Source organism: Schistocerca piceifrons, chromosome 3 (assembly GCF_021461385.2).
Source record: "Schistocerca piceifrons isolate TAMUIC-IGC-003096 chromosome 3, iqSchPice1.1, whole genome shotgun sequence".
Lineage (NCBI taxonomy): Eukaryota > Metazoa > Arthropoda > Insecta > Orthoptera > Acrididae > Schistocerca > Schistocerca piceifrons.
The window spans coordinates 467,588,503-467,607,314 of record NC_060140.1 but is presented as its reverse complement, the minus strand read 5'-3'; positions in this window follow the sequence as shown (position 1 = coordinate 467,607,314).

Here is an 18,812-nt window from a genome sequence, read left to right as displayed (position 1 = left end):
TTTGTAAGCTACTTCTTTCGTCGAGGAGTCACATTTTCTTAGAATTCTTCCTATGAATCTCAACCTGGCGCCTGCTTTTCCCACTATTTGTTTTATGTGATCATTCCACTTCAGATCGCTCCGGATAGTAACTCCTAAGTATTTTACGGTCGTTACCGCTTCCAATGATTTACCACCTATGGCATAATCGTACTGGAATGGATTTCTGCCCCTATGTATGCGCATTATATTACATTTATCTACGTTTAGGGAAAGCTGCCAGCTGTCGCACCATGCATTAATCCTCTGCAGGTCCTCCTGGAGTACGTACGAGTCTTCTGATGTTGCTACTTTCTTGTAGACAACCGTGTCATCTGCAAATAGCCTCACGGAGCTACCGATGTTGTCAACTAAGTCATTTATGTATATTGTAAACAATAAAGGTCCTATCACGCTTCCCTGCGGTACTCCCGAAATTACCTCTACATCTGCAGATTTTGAACCGTTAAGAATGACATTCTTTCTTCTAGGAAATCCTGAATCCAATCACAAACCTGGTCCGATATTCCGTAAGCTCGTATTTTTTTCACTAAACGTAAGTGCGGAACCGTATCAAATGCCTTCCTGAAGTCCAGGAATACGGCATCAATCTGCTCGCCAGTGTCTACGGCACTGTGAATTTCTTGGGCAAATAGCGCGAGCTGAGTTTCACATGATCTCTGTTTGCGGAATCCATGTTGGTTATGATGGAGATTTGTATTATCTAAGAACGTCATAATACGAGAACACAAAACATGTTCCATTATTCTACAACAGATTGACGTAAGCGAAATAGGCCTATAATTATTCGCATCTGATTTATGACCCTTCTTGAAAATGGGAACGACCTGCGCTTTCTTCCAGTCGCTAGGTACTTTACGTTCTTCCAGCGATCTACGATAAATTGCTGATAGAAAGGGGGCAAGTTCTTTAGCATAATCACTGTAGAATCTTAAGGGTATCTCGTCTGGTCCGGATGCTTTTCCGCTACTAAGTGATAGCAGTTGTTTTTCAATTCCGATATCGTTTATTTCAATATTTTCCATTTTGCGTATCGACTGACGAGTGTTCATTAGAGTACCGCCTAGCCTATAAAACACCCCATGAGCACTCCACAAGTACTCTTCTACCTGAGTAGCCGCTTCCTTTGTGTAGTGCATCCCTGACCTGTCAAGGAGAGCCCTAGAAATCACCAGGCGATAACGCCAACAGAAATATCTGCAGGCAAGTCACAGACCCAAGAAAGCTTATGGGTAAGACCCTCCACTCGGCTTCAAACCAATGGACCCTGATCAACTCCGGGAAAAATGCTGCAAAGCATATGGGTGAGAACGTCCACTCCGCTCCAAACCAAAGTACGCTGATTAACTCTGAACAATACTGCAAAATGTGAGCTCTGTTTGACCCTGCGTTAGAGGCCATCAGTTTCACCACCTCCTGCAGCCATCTGTATGAACTAAGGATGGCCTCAGAAACCATGCGACAGGCACTGTTGGCGCCAGCGTGAGCCCCAACTTGCAAGCACGATAGGTGCAGTCAAGGCCAACTCCACATCTCGGATCAGGCTCCCTCGGCAGACATACCGAGTGACTTTGGCTTTCTTTCCAGCCCTGAACGCTTTCTTCCTAAGGTTCTCCGTAAAACGTCCAACATTGGAGCTCCCGTTAACTAGCACACTCGCGACCCTGTGTGCTTGTTCGGATCCTACTGAAGGATGACCTCAAGTTCACTCACAGGGCGAGCAGGCGAGGCCAGATGGTCAACCTCCACATTGGCCTTACGGCTCGAACGACGCGAACGCGTTACCACCCTTCACTGACCTTGCTGTCAGGGCAGATACAATGCGTCGGGCACTCTAGGAGGTGCCTCGGCGGCAGAGCCCATGGGCGAAACAAGCGACACATGAGGTGTCCTGTACGATGCGTTCGATTCTCTGCCACCGCTACACCACAAGGAAGTAGCCAGAAGAAGACTGAACGTAGCCAAAAGTGCATTCGTTTGTTCGCGAACTGTGGACATCTCCTCCTGCGTCCACACACAGCAAGCAAACATTGTACCCATGCTAGCAAGACGAACTGAAGATGTAAACTATAAAAGTAGACGGAAACGTTACTAATGTACGCTGATGCCTTAATGAACGGTGTAGCTAACTTGTCAGAATAAATGAAAATTGTGATACAGACTGCTTGAATTTACAATCTTTTAAATAGAAATACACGTACGAAATTTAAAACATACGCTACTACACCGAAGCGCCAAATAAACTAGTATAGGCGTGCGTATTCAAATACAGAGATAAGTAAACAAGCAGTATAAAGCGCTGCGGTCGGAACGCCTATATAAGGCAACAAGTGTCTGGCGCAATAGTTAGATCGGTTACTGTTGCTACAATGGCAGGTCATCAGGATTTAAGCGAGTTTGAACGAAGTGTTATCGTCGGCTCACGAGCCATGGGACATCACCGAGGCACCGATGAAGTGGGGACTTTTCCATAGGACAATTTCACGAGTGTGCAGTGAATTGCAGGAATCCGTTGAAACATCAAACCTCTGACATCGCTGCGGTCGGAAAAAGATCCTGCAAGAACGGGACCAACGACGAATGAAGAGAATCGTTCAACGTGAAAGAAGTGCAACCCTTCCGCAAACTGCTGCAGATTTCCATGCTGGGCCATAAATAGTGTCAGCGTGCACCATTCAACGAAACATCATCGATATGGGCTTCCAGAACCGAAGGCCCACTCGTGTACCATTGTTGCCTGCACAAAACAAAGCTTTCCGTCTCTTCTGGGCCCGTCAACACTAACTTTGGACTGTTGATGACTGGAAACATGTTGCCTAATCGGACGAGTCTCGTTTCAAATTATATCGAGAGGATGGACGTGTAGGGGTATGGAGACGAACTCATGAATCCATGGACCCTGCATATCCCCAGGGAACTTTTTAAGCTGGTGGACGCTCTGTAATTGTGTGGGGCGTACGTAGTTGGATCGATATGGGACCCCTGATACGTCTAGATACGACTCTGACAAGTGACGCGTACACAAGCATCCTGTCTAATCATCCGCTTTAATTCATGTCTACTGTGCATTCCGACGGACTTCGGCAATTCCAGCAGGACAATGCGACACACCACGCGTCCACAATTGCTACAGAGTGGCTCCAGGAACATTTTTCTGAGTTTAATCACTTCTGCCGCTGGCCACCAAAGTCCCCAGACACGAACGTTATTGAGCATATCTGGGATGCCTTGCAACGTGCTGTTCAGAAGGTATTTCCACCGCCGGGTACTCTTACGGATTTATGGACAGCCCTGCAATTCATGGTGTCAGTTTCCTCCAGCAGTACTTGAGACATTGGTCGAGCCCATGCCACGTCGTGTTGCGGCACTTCTGCATGCTTCCCGGGGCCCTACACGATATTAGGTAGATGTGCCAGTTCCTTTGGCTCTTCAGTGTCGTAAAACACAGGAAAAGCTAAATACGTAACTTGCCGCTCTGGAGATGTGAACAGGCGACAGCTGAGGGCCTCCCACACATGTAGCACCTCAATTGGTACCACGTCTCGGAATGGAATCTGCACAAGTCCTTCCACCAAGGAAAAATGCCTGACCGTATCAGCAATTGCAAAGGCTCCTGTGCATGGCAGTCGGACGCACTGACCACTCAGCAACGCAGGTGAGCACTAATATACCTTACACCATTGTGAACCGAGTCTTTTTTTGTATTTTGCACTTTTATTAATACCGCTTAGTCTTTGAGGTCGTTGCAGTTGGCTCATATTTGTCAGTCCTCTATACCCATTCGTGTTACGATTACGAACATCATATTTCATCCTAATCTGCCGATGGCTTTTCCCAAGTAAACCAATGATGTTCAGGTGTACCGGTTTTTCTGTTGCCTTATTTTGTCTGTTACGCACCTTAGCAGTTATCTGACGCGGAAACTGCGTTGGTGCGGGCAGCCGATGTGCCGGGTCAGTCGACGTGTACCCGCTACCCGGCGAGGCGGCTGGATCGCGTTACGCGTGGCACTGCGATGCCATCGGGCCTCTCCACACACGTGCCGCGCCGCTGCTCCCACGCTTATTGCTGACTTTCGCCGGACGTGGTTCTCTGTTAAGAGCTTTCTTCTGCTGCTTACCGCTGCGAATTTCACATTCTTATGACTCTGTTCGAGGTCATTCTCTGATAACTACTCACAGACTTGACCGCAGCAGCAGTACTGTTACCAGGCCCGGATCTAAGGCGGGGGAGGGGGAGGCAAACCGGGGTATCTGCCCAAGGCGGCAGTTTCAGGGGGCGCCAAATACATATCCTTGAAGAAAAAAACTGTTTCACAAAGCGCCTAGCATCCAGCGCACGTTGGCCTATCGACTTATTTTGAAGCTCATTCCTGTTGGTTTTTCAACATTTTTGATCACATTATAAGTTGATTTCTGAACCAATCAGAGAAAATTATTAGCTAATAGACAATAAAGCGTGCAAATTTTCTGAACAGTTTTTATTCCCCCGGTCACAAATAATCCCATTCAGTATTAATTGTGAGTTATTTTTGCAAGGAAAGTGATCCATCGTAACATCAAGCGCCGGTGCGTCGGCCCGAAACGTTGCAGCAGAGAAGGCTGTGAGATGACGTCAGCCAATAGAACGCTGACTAGGACGGCACCACTACAGGAGCTGTCCCTATACGAAGAGAAAATAAAGGCCGCTCAGCCAAGCCTCGGCGCATTAGAAGACCAGCACTAGAAGAGTCGCACTAGAAGACGAGCCGTCATCCTAATTCTGTAGTCGTGACTTATGTTTTGCTTGCATGGACATTATATACATCGAAGGACATTGATTATTTACATGTCACCATTTGATTGCGACTCACCATTGTCAGAAGGCAAAGTTAAGCATTGTCAATTTAACATATTACTGTCAATTTAACATAATGTAATAAACTCCATTAACAATATTTGCTTGAATTCTTGTTTAGCTGTCCGAGAAAGCAGCTTCTTGGCGTCGTGTTTTACACGAGTGGGCAGGATCCCACAGGGAGCAGGATATCATACTGGCTGACTGGAAGGAGAGGCACCACAGGACGTTTTAATTTACACTGTCCTCAGTTTAAGTTTGATGGCTTCCATTGCCAAATATACACGCCTGAAATCGACAGAGCGATATACAGTCACGTGCAATAGAAGGATGCTGTGTGAAGAGGCGTGACACTGCACTTTGACACACCAAATACACTCCTGGAAATTGAAATAAGAACACCGTGAATTCATTGTCCCAGGAAGGGAAAACTTTATTGACACATTCCTGGGGTCAGATACATCACATGATCACACTGACAGAACCACAGGCACATAGACACAGGCAACAGAGCATGCACAATGTCGGCACTAGTACAGTGTATATCCACCTTCCGCAGCAATGCAGGCTGCTATTCTCCCATGGAGACGATCGTAGAGATGCTGGATGTAGTCCTGTGGAACGGCTTGCCATGCCATTTCCACCTGGCGCCTCAGTTGGACCAGCGTTCGTGCTGGACGTGCAGACCGCGTGAGACGACGCTTCATCCAGTCCCAAACATGCTCAATGGGGGACAGATCCGGAGATCTTGCTGGCCAGGGTAGTTGACTTACACCTTCTAGAGCACGTTGGGTGGCACGGGATACATGCGGACGTGCATTGTCCTGTTGGAACAGCAAGTTCCCTTGCCGGTCTAGGAATGGTAGAACGATGGGTTCGATGACGGTTTGGATGTACCGTGCACTATTCAGTGTCCCCTCGACGATCACCAGTGGTGTACGGCCAGTGTAGGAGATCGCTCCCCACACCATGATGGCGGGTGTTGGCCCTGTGTGCCTCGGTCGTATGCAGTCCTGATCGTGGCGCTCACCTGCACGGCACCAAACACGCATACGACCATCATTGGCACCAAGGCAGAAGAGACTCTCATCGCTGAAGACGACACGTCTCCATTCGTCCCTCCATTCACGCCTGTCGCGACACCACTGGAGGCGGGCTGCACGATGTTGGGGCGTGAGCGGAAGACGGCCTAACGGTGTGCGGGACCGTAGCCCAGCTTCATGGAGATGGTTGCGAATGGTCCTCGCCGATACCCCAGGAGCAACAGTGTCCCTAATTTGCTGGGAAGTGGCGGTGCGGTCCCCTACGGCACTGCGTAGGATCCTACGGTCTTGGCGTGCATCCGTGCGTCGCTGCGGTCCGGTCCCAGGTCGACGGGCACGTGCACCTTCCACCGACCACTGGCGACAACATCGATGTACTGTGGAGACCTCACGCCCCACGTGTTGAGCAATTCGGCGGTACGTCCACCCGGCCTCCCGCATGCCCACTATACGCCCTCGCTCAAAGTCGGTCAACTGCACATACGGTTCACGTCCACGCTGTCGCGGCATACTACCAGTGTTAAAGACTGCGATGGAGCTCCGTATGCCACGGCAAACTGGCTGACACTGACGGCGGCGGTGCACAAATGCTGCGCAGCTAGCGCCATTCGACGGCCAACACCGCGGTTCCTGGTGTGTCCGCTGTGCCGTGCGTGTGATCATTGCTTGTACAGCCCTCTCACAGTGTCCGGAGCAAGTATGGTGGGTCTGACACACCGGTGTCAATGTGTTCTTTTTTCCATTTCCAGGAGTGTAACATGCCTTACATTTCCTCGAATATACATCTTTTGTATATCAAACCCTTCAGAAAGATGTACGCTACAAAATGAAAAATTTTAGAAAGATATTTGTTTTTTAAATTTTTTACTTCCTATTTCAAACGCTCTAGCGGGGAGGAGGGGGGGGGGGGAGTGAGGGGGGGTGGTGCCACTATGGAGTTTTATCGTAGATCGAGAGCTGCTGTTTATCGAGGTATTCTCATGGAGTCAGCAGGCACTGACTGAAGAAAATTTGGAAATTTGTGTTATGTTCCTATGCGACCAAACAGCTGAGGTCATCACTACTTGATCCAACTTAAACTGACTTACGCTAAGGAACCCCCCCCCCCCCCCGCCCCACACACACACTCCCGAGGGAGGACTCTAACTTCAGACGGGGGCAGCCGCGCGAACCGTGGCAAGACCGCGAGGCTACCCCGCGCTGCACTGACTGAAGATATAAGCGGTGGTAAAGTACCACTACAACACAGTGCCTAAAAAGTTTTTCGCTTACTTAATTTTGTAACCATAATGTAACTGTGATGTACTTCGTGTCACATGTATCTCTCATTATTTCATTAATCTAGTCATGTAGTGAAATGTCAAAGAATTAATTCAAACGAAATAATTAAAAAAAGAATATTGTAGTTATGACGTAGTAAAAACGCTGGCCTAGTCAGGGAAATTTGCTGTTGTATAGAATCAAAGCATATGTTTAAAATAAGGAGTATTGTCTCTGGGCGCCTATGCGCCGAGCCGGGCAGAAGTATTCGGCGGAGAGAGTTGCTAGCGACAGACGCGAGTACGTAAGGAATAAACTGCAAGAATTTTTATATATGTCAAGGCATTTTATGTTGTTGTAAATGGGCACAGTACATTGTCATCAAGAGGAATTAATATTCAAGAAGAGTATTGTGGGTCCAAACTTGTTAAATGGAGCGACTATTGTCGACGAATAACGCCTTACATCGCACCAGCAGCAACTCATCAAAGTATGATCCGATCCGTTTCATCTTTACATCGTACGAGGCTAGCAAGTGTAGTAGTCTTGCTTAATTGACAGAGTGCTTAGTGTAGCAACTGTTGTTATGTAAATGAACTTTACCTCAATAATTTACCTAACAAGATCCTATCATACCACCGTTATTGACTCCGAGAATACCACCAGTGTAAGAATAGTAAAATATTGGAAGCGATGAGCTTGTTTAATTTTAGAAACTAAGATAAAGAAGTGCAATTTACAAAACTGAGAACTATCGAAAACTGTCATTTAACAGCAATGAGCATTGTTCCTTGGTAGAACAAATAGTTAAAAGAATAACGATTAACAGTAAAAAAGAAAAAGCGTAATTTAAATGAATGTAGACAAAATAATACTTCAGAATATTAGTAAGTTACTTTCATGTTCCATGGATCATTTTTTTTTGCACGATAAATCGTCAAGATGTGGAACGAGTCATTTTGCATTCAAATTGAAAATTAATTTGTACAGCTATTTGTACTCTAAACATCACCATATAATTACTTTTATTTTTTCCCCGAAATGAAAACAAGATAAACAGATTGAGTTATCAATTCGTACCCACCACGTTTTACCCATTACAAACATAGAAATTCTTCTACGGAATAGAAGAAGTTGTCAAGGAGAAACTTTTTCAAATTATTTCCAAATTTTACCTTGCTGTCTGTTAGTCATATATCACTGCGTAAGCGGTTAAATGTGTTTTGTTACAGCGTTGTGCACCCCTTTCTGTGATAAAGACAACATTAATGTTCAGTAATTAATGTAATTTTTTCTTCTAGTATTGTGATTATGTAATTCATTGTTCCTTCTGAACTGTAGTGGATTATTTACAACAAACTTCATGAGGAAATAAATATACTGTGAAGTATCGGTCAGAATGTCCAACTCCTTAAACAGATGTCTACGAGTGATAGTGGGTGAGCACCATATATTATTCTTACAGCACGTTTTTGGGAAATGAAGACCTACTTTCTTAAAGATGAGTTACCCCAGAACGTTATTCCATATGACGTTGTTGTTCTTGTCTTCAGTACAGAGGTTGGTTTGATGCACCTCTCCATGCTACTTCATGGTGTGCAAGTTTCTTCATCTCCAAGTACCTACTGCAACCTACATCCTTCTGAATCTGCTTAGTGTATTCATTTCTTGGTCTCTCTCTACGATTTTTACCCTCCAAGCTGCCCTCCAATACTAAATTGGTGATCCCTTGATGCCTCAGAACATGTCCTACCAACCGATCCCTTCTTCTAGTCAGGTTGTGCCACAAATCCCTCTTTTCCCCTATTCTCTTTAGTACCTCCCCATTAGTTACGTGATCTACCCGTCTAATCTTCAGTATTCTTCTGTAGCACCACATTTCGAAAGCTTCTATTCTCTTCTTGTCTAAACTGTTTATCGTCCATGTTTCACTACCATGCATGGCTACAGTCCATACAAACACTTTCGAAAAGACTTCCTGAGACTTAAATCTATACTCGATGTTAACAAATTTCTCTTCTTCAGAAACGCTTTTCTTGCCACTGCCAGTCTACATTTTATATCCTCTCTACTTCGACCGTCATCAATTATTTTACTCTCCAAATAGCAAAACTCATCTATTACTTTCAGTGTCTCACTTCCCTATCTAATTACCTCAGCATCACCTGATGTAATTCGACTGCATTCCATTATCGTCGTTTTGCTTTTGTTGATGTTCGTCTTATATCCCCTTTCAAGACACTGTCCATTCCGTTCAACTGCTCTTCCAGGTCCTTTGCTGTCTCTGACAGAATCACAATGTCATCGGCAAACCTCAAAGTTTTTGTTTCATCTCCATGGATTTTAATTCCTACTCCAAATTTTCCTTTTGTTTCCCTTACTGCTTAATTGAAAAACATCGGGGATAGGCTACAACTCTGTCTCACTCCCTTTCGAACCACTGCTTCCCTTTCATGCTCCTCGACTCTTATAACTTCCATGTGGTTTCTGTACAAATTGTAAATAGCCTTTCGCTCCCTGTGTTTTACCCCTGCCACCTTTAGAATTTGAAAGAGAGTATTCCAGTCAACATCGTCAAAAGCTTTCTCTAAGTCTACAAATACTAGAAACGTAGGTTTGCCTCTCCTTAATCTATTTTCTAAGATACGTCGTAGGGTCAGTATTGCCTCACGTGTTACAACATTTCTACGGAATCCAAAGTGATCTTCCCCGAGGTCGGCTTCTACCAGGCTTTCCATTCATCTGTAAAGAATTCGTGTTAGTACTTTGCATCCGTGGCTTATTAAACTGATAGTTCGATAATTTTCACATCTGTCAACATCTGCTTTCTTTAGGATTGGAATTATTATATTCTTCTTGAAGTCTGAGGGTATTTCGCCAGTCTCGCACATCTTGCTCACCAGATGGTAGAGTTTTGTCATGGCTGGCTCTCACAAGGCTATCAGGAATTCTAATAGAATGTTGTCTACTCCCGAGGCCTTGTTTCGACTTAGGTCTTTCAGTGCTTTGCCAAACTCTTCACGCAGTATCATATCTCCCATTTCATCTTCATCTACGTCCTCTTCCAGTTCCAAAATATTAATCTGAAGTACATCGGCCTTGTATAGACACTCAGACATACTCCTTCCACCTTCCTGCTTTCTCTTCTTTGCTTAGTACTGGTTTTCCATCTGAGCTCTTCATATTCACACAAGTGGTTCTCTTCTCTCCAAAGGCCTCTCTAATTTTCCTGTAGGTAGTATCTATCTTACCCCTTGTGATATATGCCTCTACATCCTTACATTTATCCTCTAACCGTCCCTGCTTAGCCATTTTGTACTTCTTGTCGATCTCATTTTTGAGACGTTTGTATTCCTTTTTGCCTGTTTCATTTACAGCAATGTTATAATTTTTCCAAGTATTTCTACTAGCCCTCATCTTTTTACCTACTTAATCCTCTGCTGCCTTCACTGTTTCATCTCTCAAAGCTACCCATTCTTCTTCTGCTGTATTTCTTTCCCCTGTTCTTGTCAATCGTTCCCTAAGGCCCTCTCTGAAACTCTCTACAACCTCTGGTTTTTTCAGTTTATACAGGTCTTATCATATTAAATTGCCGCTTTTTTGCAGTTTCTTCAGTTTTAAACTACAGTTCATAACCAATACATTGTGGTCAGAATCCACATCTGCCCCTGGAAATGACTTACAGTTTAAAACCTGGTTCCTAAATCTCTGTTTTACCATTATGTAATCTATCTGAAACCTTCCAGTGTCTCCAGGCCTCTTCCACGTGTACAACCTTCTTTCATGATTCTTAACCATGTGTTAGCTATGATTAAATACGCTCTGTGCAAAATTCTACCAGGCGGCTTCCTCTTTCATACCTTACCCCCTTTCCATATTCACCTACTGCTTTTCCTACTATCGAATTCCAGTCCCCGATGACTATTAAATTTTCGTGTCCCTTCACTATCTGAATAATTTCTGTTATCTCATCATGTATCTCTTCGTCATCTGCGGAGCTGGTTGGCGTATATACTTGTACTACTGTGGTAGGCATGGGCTTCGTGTCTATCTTGGCTACAGTAACGCATTCTCTATGCTGTTCGTAGTAGCTTAGCCACGCTCCTACTTTTTATTCATTATTAGACCTATTCCTGCATAACCCCTATTTGATTATGTATTTATAACCCTGTATTCACCTGTCCAGAAGTCCTCTTCCTCGTGCCACCGAACTTCACTAATTCCCGATATATCTATCTTTAATCTATCCATTTCCCTTTTCAAATTTTCTAACCTTCCTGCCCGATTAAGGGATTTGACATTCCATCCCCGATCCGCAGAGCGCAAGTTTTGTTTCCCTTGATAATGACATCCTCCTGAGTAGTCCTCGCCCGGAGATCCGAATGTGGGACTATTTTACCTACGCATATTTTACCCAAGAGGATGCCATCATCTTTTAACCATACAGTAAAGCTGCATGCCCTAGGGAAAACTTACGGCTGTAGTTTCCCCTTGCTTTCAGCTGTTCGTAGTACCAGCAGAGCAAGGCTGTTTTGGTTAGTGTTACAAGGCCAGCTCAGTCAATCATCCAGACTGTTGCCCCTGCAACTACTGAAAAGGCTACCGCTGCTCTTCAGGAACCACGTGTTTGTCTGGCCTCTCGACAGATACCCTCCGTTGCGGTTGCACATACAGTACGGCTATCTGTATTGCTGAGGGGAGGGGTGGGGGCATATGACATTACTGAATGAAAATTAGCAAAATATGCCAACTTACTGATTTCTGTATCTCCTAAATTTGCTATGATTTTAAGTGGAACTGTGGCTGAACTAAGTTGTTCTAGTAGTTCCAAAATGTGTGTTTTTCAGTTAAAATTCTCGCCAATACGGACACCTAAGAATTTTGAAGTTTCCACCCTATGTATTATTTTATCACCATGTGTTGCACCGCCTTCAGATTTAATGGTAGGATAGCCGAGTAGACAGCCTATCAACGGTGAAGACTGAACACAGATCAAGCATGAAAACAGGAAGGAGGTCTTCTGAACTTCGAAAAAAGAAGCAACACAGGAACAGCGGACGGTCCAAGCTCAAAATGTGTAACATCGAGCGAGTTGTAAAGCAAAGGTACACTTGATCTGTGGCAACGATGCTGGACCACAAAGTTCACAAAATTATGAACTGTTCGTTCGGTCATTGAAGTGTTTGCTCTCTTTCCGTAGTCTCGGTAACTGTCATACTATGGTTACAGAATATTAACCGTACTGTAACAATATATTGCCATCGTAAGTAAATCTGGTGAATAGTGAGAGCAGGCGAAATGCTGTATAGCCTTTACAGTAACGAAAAAAACAAATAAATGGGTGTGAACTATGTAACAATAATGGAATCCAAGAGTCAAACTTCCAGACAGGTACGCCAGAGTCATAATATGTGGTACTCTTGTAGAACAAGTAGGATGTACGTAGGCCTGGAGCCTCATCGCCTAGTAACCCCGGGGTCCCAGTGTCAACCCGCTGGTGAAAACACAGTGTCTCGGAATCAAGTTTCATTGTAGGTATGTTCTTTACACCTCACTCCTGCAAATGGACGCTAATCACGAGACAGACTCAAATTTGAATACAGTGAACAGACACGTCTGTGACTGGACGCACAATTCATCAATTTGTGGAAAAAAAGATGGAGCCACGAAGGAGATCTGAACACGGATCTTTCGCTTTGCAGTCCAACAGCATTTTTTTATATTCCTTTGTTTTTTCCCTTTTCTTCTATTTTTATTATCAGAGTGACTTGGTACTATCATGAAAACTACAGTAGAACATAGTCAAATCGTCATGTAATATTGGGCCGCGCGGGGTAGCTGCGTGGTCTATGGCACCTTGCCACGGTTTGCACTGCTCCTCCCTCCCATCCCCCCCCCCCTCCCCCCTCGAACTGGGCGGCTCCCCCCGTCGGAGATAACAGAAAATTAAATAAAAAGAGAAACGAAAAAACTCGAGAATATACACGACTACCACTACCAAGTTCTCAACCAATTTTTTATTTAGTTCTTTATATTTTAATAAATTTTTAATTTATTTATTTTGTATTTTTATATTTATGTTTTTAGTTGTTATATAGAACCTAAAAGCAGAAGGAGAACGAAATCAGATTATATTCCAATCGCTAACTAAGCCTTCCTTCTAGAGAAAAATTACAATTTGATTGCAAGGATTATATACGCTCATGTGTATATATACTTCATCTACACAGATTGTACAATAGAACTGGAGCGATGTTGAGGAAAAACACAAAACAAAACGAGCTGGGAAAACTAGGAGCGAACAAGCCGAAGCAAAGCAGATGGAAGCGTATATAACAATGGAAACACCTATCATCACTAAGATTAAATTAACCAACACCTTGCCGACGAAAAACAAGATTCAGTATGTTGGTGAAGAGGTTTCGATGTAGAGGAAGTCGCAAGCACGTCCAACAAGCCACGATCATTTACTGTCTGAAGGCCTTGTGATATTCCCCCTCTCCTTACACTAGATAATGAGCGAAGTGTTCCAGCGATCACAATACGGTACGTGTTTTCTACCGTGGAAAGAAGGAAGAATCTGGCGCAATGTGATGTCCGTAGTTTATTCAGTCTCAGAAGATCAAGTAAGGAAGGTCAGTTGTGTCCTAAGCCAAGATCAGTTTGCATTATGACCTCCACAAGTAAAACAATGTCGTATCTGCAGACGTACAATGACTACGTAAAGCTTTCTCGCTAAGCCCAATAAAGAAAAGTCTCTCGTTCATTGGAATCAAGTTATTTACTACCTTTAACCACGAGGACGCTACACCCACCGTAAAAACCGAAAGCCTGATATTAAACCAAACTGTCGTCAGGTTGTTTGCGGCGATTCTCTTTCAACGATCTGGCCAAGGAAATCCTTCTCAACGAGTCTTTAAAAATTTCGTCATGAGGACGAGCTTCATAAAACGTCGGCCCCTAAATGGCTCACCGAAAAATAGAAGTCACGAATGTGTTTTAACTTATAAGTTTTACGACCAACATCAGTAGGGGATTCAAGACTAGCAGGACGGACACAGAGAAATAAACGAGACGTGAATGTGAGAGTTAGCTGAGTTATCGTCAAAACAGTAGTTTCTTAGCCATCATTGAGGGAAGCGGATAAACTTGGGCTACGTAATATGCTTTGCTTAAGACATATCTATCCAGTATTTTGACTTTCTGGAGCAGATTAAGAGAACGTCTTTCATGTTCTTGTATTGCTCCCTGAATTTTGTCCCTAAAAGATTTCCAGCTGAGCATCATCATTTTGAGTGGTCAACGATCAATGATGATACCGATAGACGTATGTCGATCCGCTGCAGTAGCTCATGGAACAACACGCGTCATCAAAACCTCGCAAAGTAAGAAGGCTGCATTTTCCTTCACTAAGTAATGCACCTGAATGACAATTATAATCGATTACAGCCTTTAGTACAGGTATCTCTGCGGGATTGCGGAGTACCATTTCGTCATCCGCCTATGCACGAACAGCTATGGTCTCTCGGGAAAGCATCCAACCTTTCAGCTGGAATGCCATCATCAGAATGAGGGGCTCCAGAGACAACACAAACAAACTCATTGACAGCGTGCTTCCTTAAGGCGCTCTCCGACTGATATTTATCGGGGGGCGTCAGTTGGCCATTAACAACTACCGAAGCTGAAATACCAGATAACTGATTTGAGAGCACTCGCGGTGTGTCAACAGTACAGCAAATTATCTTCAGAATCCGAAGCAAAAAATCACGACTAACAAAGCAAATGCCTTATCAAAGTCTAGAAAAGCAAGGACCCAAGGAAAGGCCGCGGTGGTCTAGCGGTTCTGGCGCTGCAGTCCGGAACCGCGGGACTGCTGCGGTCGCAGGTTCGAATCCTGCCTCGGGCATGGGTGTGTGTGATGTCCTTAGGTTAGTTAGGTTTAAGTAGTTCTAAGTTCTAGGGGACTTATGACCTAAGATGTTGAGTCCCATAGTGCTGAGAGCCATTTGAACCAACCCAAGGAAAGGACGGTATAGCAGCGACCGAAACTACATTAAAACTCTCGACTGTAGGGCTAAGAATGGTACGACCAGATATGCATCTTTGGTGTTTTGCAACAATCGTCTCCATCAGAGCTGACATCCTACTATTAACTGCCATCGACAAAGTATTATAATTAAAGTTTAGTAAAGTAACTGGGCGAAGGTCGCAAGGGCAGCCGGTCCAGGGCGTTTCGGGATTAAAACAATTTTTCCAACTTTGAACGAGGTCGGCACTACTCTCCCTTATAACACTTCATTCAAAAAGTACGTAAAGGTAACACTCAGCAGCGGCCCAAAGCGCACCCAAAATTCCTTGGGAAGTCCATCAAGACACGGGGACTTTTGAGAAGGCGATCCCATAATAGGTTTGAAAACTTCCTCAGGCTGAAAGGCAGCTACGAGCGTTTCATTAAGTCCAGGTGTAAGTGTCGTATCCAAGGTACTGACTAGTTGGTCGTAAGAGGTATCACTGGACTCAGTGATGTCTTAGATGTCTATATAGTATTGCTGTAAGATACCCACTAGGCCTATATCAGCGTGCACCATTACGACACGTCCATCATGTGTGAGAGAATGAATACAAGAGCTCTGGCGACGGGACTTATGCCGAAGCAAATGATATGAGTAAGTCAGTTCTTCCGTTACCAATGAACGTGGCTTGGATTGGATTTTGAATCCTACCGTTTCTATCGTCTTCAAGGGTAACAATTTGCCTTTACACGTCAAACATCCGCAATTAACAGAGGGGCGTGATCCGCATCATCATAAAGTTCACGCAGGCTGGAATAGTGATACAGGCTGGAATAGTGATATTCGTAAGTTCTCCGAAAGTCTCGCGCTTTGGCAGTACAAAAAAGTATCAAAGCTTGCCTGAGCCTCGGTTTTGCCAGTTGTGTCCACCAGTCAGGGATGGAAGAGTAATTCCCAGTGGACCGTAGAGTATGATCTCACACGGCTCGCATCACGTCATCGAGGAGTCAGGCAGGTGAGCGACGTTTAACATCCACGGAGTGTGAAACAATTTGACTGGCTGCCGTTCAAGCTCGGTCGTTTTAGTCACAGTGCAGTGATCCGTAAAGGAAGCAGAGACGACTTTAACATAAAGAATACTATCGCGCAGGCAGTATGGTAAGTACATCCTACCTAATCTGCTGCTGGTAAGTGCAGTAAAGTGGGTAATCGTAAAGTCAGATAGTTACATATCCAGACGTCTTCCAGGCTTACGGAGCGGGCCAATTCATGTAATTCGCGAAAAAAAATTAAAATTTGGAGATTGATCTGCAGGACGCAGCACACAGCTAAAATCACCAATCAACAAAATACCCAGAGTACTCTTACGCAATAGATAAAAAAATTCCTCTTTATAGAAACGCGGACGATGCACTGTGCGACCAGTGCCAGACGGAGCATATAAAATAACCAAGGCAAGATTAAAAAGTTGACAACCTATGCCCCTGCCAGAATCCAATATTTCCACCTCAGAAATAGAAATGCCTTCGCGTGAGAATAAGGCGGCCCCCTTAGAATATTCGGGTGCTACATTAAAGATCATATGAAAACCAGGTAAGAGAAATGCCTAAATAACACCACCTGTAAGAATACTATGTCCGCACATGAATCATAAACGAATTGACGCAACAAAGCCAATCGCAATTCTGATTCCACACGATCAACATTTAAGGAAAGGAACGTGTAGGCTTGGGTCATTGACCACAATTACACAGTAATTTGAGGGACGTAATGAGCAGAATTATGTAGACAGCTGAGCGCCAAGGTCCATTGTGGGTTCCACAGATGAATCACGCGTTGTGGGACGAGCACCCCCATCATCGGTACCTTTTTTTATTGGATTTCTTACGTGCCACGGTCAGGTTGTACAGCTGCTTCTGTCAGCTACGCGATGGCGATCTCTGCAAACGGAGGTGTGGATGGTCATAGGCACAGCTTCCTGCCCCTCAGAACAAGGGTCATGTAATGCAGGTCCAACCATTAAGGCGGAAGCATTCTGTGGAACCACCAATGCAACAGGTGACATCTTTTCACCAGTTTTATTCTCCTCTAGAGTTGCTGTGGGTGGCAAGTTCAGGAAATCTCAGGAAACCGTCGGTGGCGAAAGACAAAGACTGTAAAGGGATGACACAAAGACGAAGGGCGGAAGGGACTCCGCTTCCTCTCTACACACAGGCAGCATACAAGGAGCCACTTCGCGAGCAGGAGATATACTGGAGATAATTCCATCGCCACCGTACCACACACGGGAGTTATCGTAGACAGAGAGAGGAGCAGTGGACAAAGTCCCTGCGGAGGAGGTTGGGGCAAAATGCTCAGCCAAATCCTCATCCTCACCATTGTGAGAGCGATGTCGCTTGTTCCTCACTGTTGCAGGTTCTGTCCTGAAGACAATAGGATTCAGATCGTGTTACGGAGATAAGGGCGGAAACACTCTTACAAGATTATCAGAACTGCCTTTTCGTTCATTATGATCCGAACACTCTGTTCAAGAATCACAAGAGGAGGAGGTATACTTGGAAAAGGACAGATGATACGGGACGATTTCAGTTAGATTACATCATGGTCAGACAGAGAATCCGAAATCAGATACCGGATTGTAAGTTGTACCCAGGAAGCAGATATAGACTCAGATCACAAATTAGTAGTGATGAAGAGTAGGTTGAAGTTTAAGAGATTAGTTAGGAAGAATCAGTATGCAAAGAAGTGGAATACGGAAGTACTAAGAAATGACGAAACACTCTTGAAGTTCTCTGAAGCTATAGACACAACAATGAGGAATAGCTCAGTAGGCAGTACAGTTGAAGAGGAATGGGTATCTTTAAAGCGGGCAGTCACAGAAGTTGGAAAGAAAAACACAGGTGCAAAGAAGGTCGATGAAAGAATGACGTACAAAAATGCTCAGGTAAATTCAGGCATACAGAACCACAAGTCGCTGAGGAATGAAATAAATAGGAAGTGCAGGGAAGTTAAGACGAAACGGCTGCGTGAAAAATGTAAAGACATCGAAAAAGAAATGATTGTTGGAGGGACTGATCCAGCGTATAGGATAGTCAAAATAACCTTCAGTGAAATTAAAAGCAAAGGTGGTAACATTAAGAGTGCAACAGAAATTTCACTGTGAAATGTAGAAGAGAGAACGTAGAGTGCGAAGAGTACATTGAAGGCCTGTATGAGGGGGGAAGATTTGTCTGATCTTATAGAACAAGAAACAGGAGTCGATTTAGGATGGGGAATCCAGTATTAGTATGAGAATTTAAAAGAGCTTTAGAGGACTTAAGATCAAATAAGGCAGGGGATAGATAAAATTCCATCAGAATTTCTAAAATCATTGGCATACGTGACAACAACACAACTATTCAAGTTGCCGTGTAGAATGTGAGACTGGCTACATACCATCTGACTTTCGGAACAAATATCATCCACACAGTTCCCAAAACCACAAGAGCTGACAAGTGCGAGAATTATCGCACAATCAGCTTAACAGCTCATGCATCCAAGTTGCTGATAACAATAATATACAGAAGAATAGAAAAGAAAATTGAGGATGTGTTAGATAACGATCAGTTTAGCTTTTGGAAAG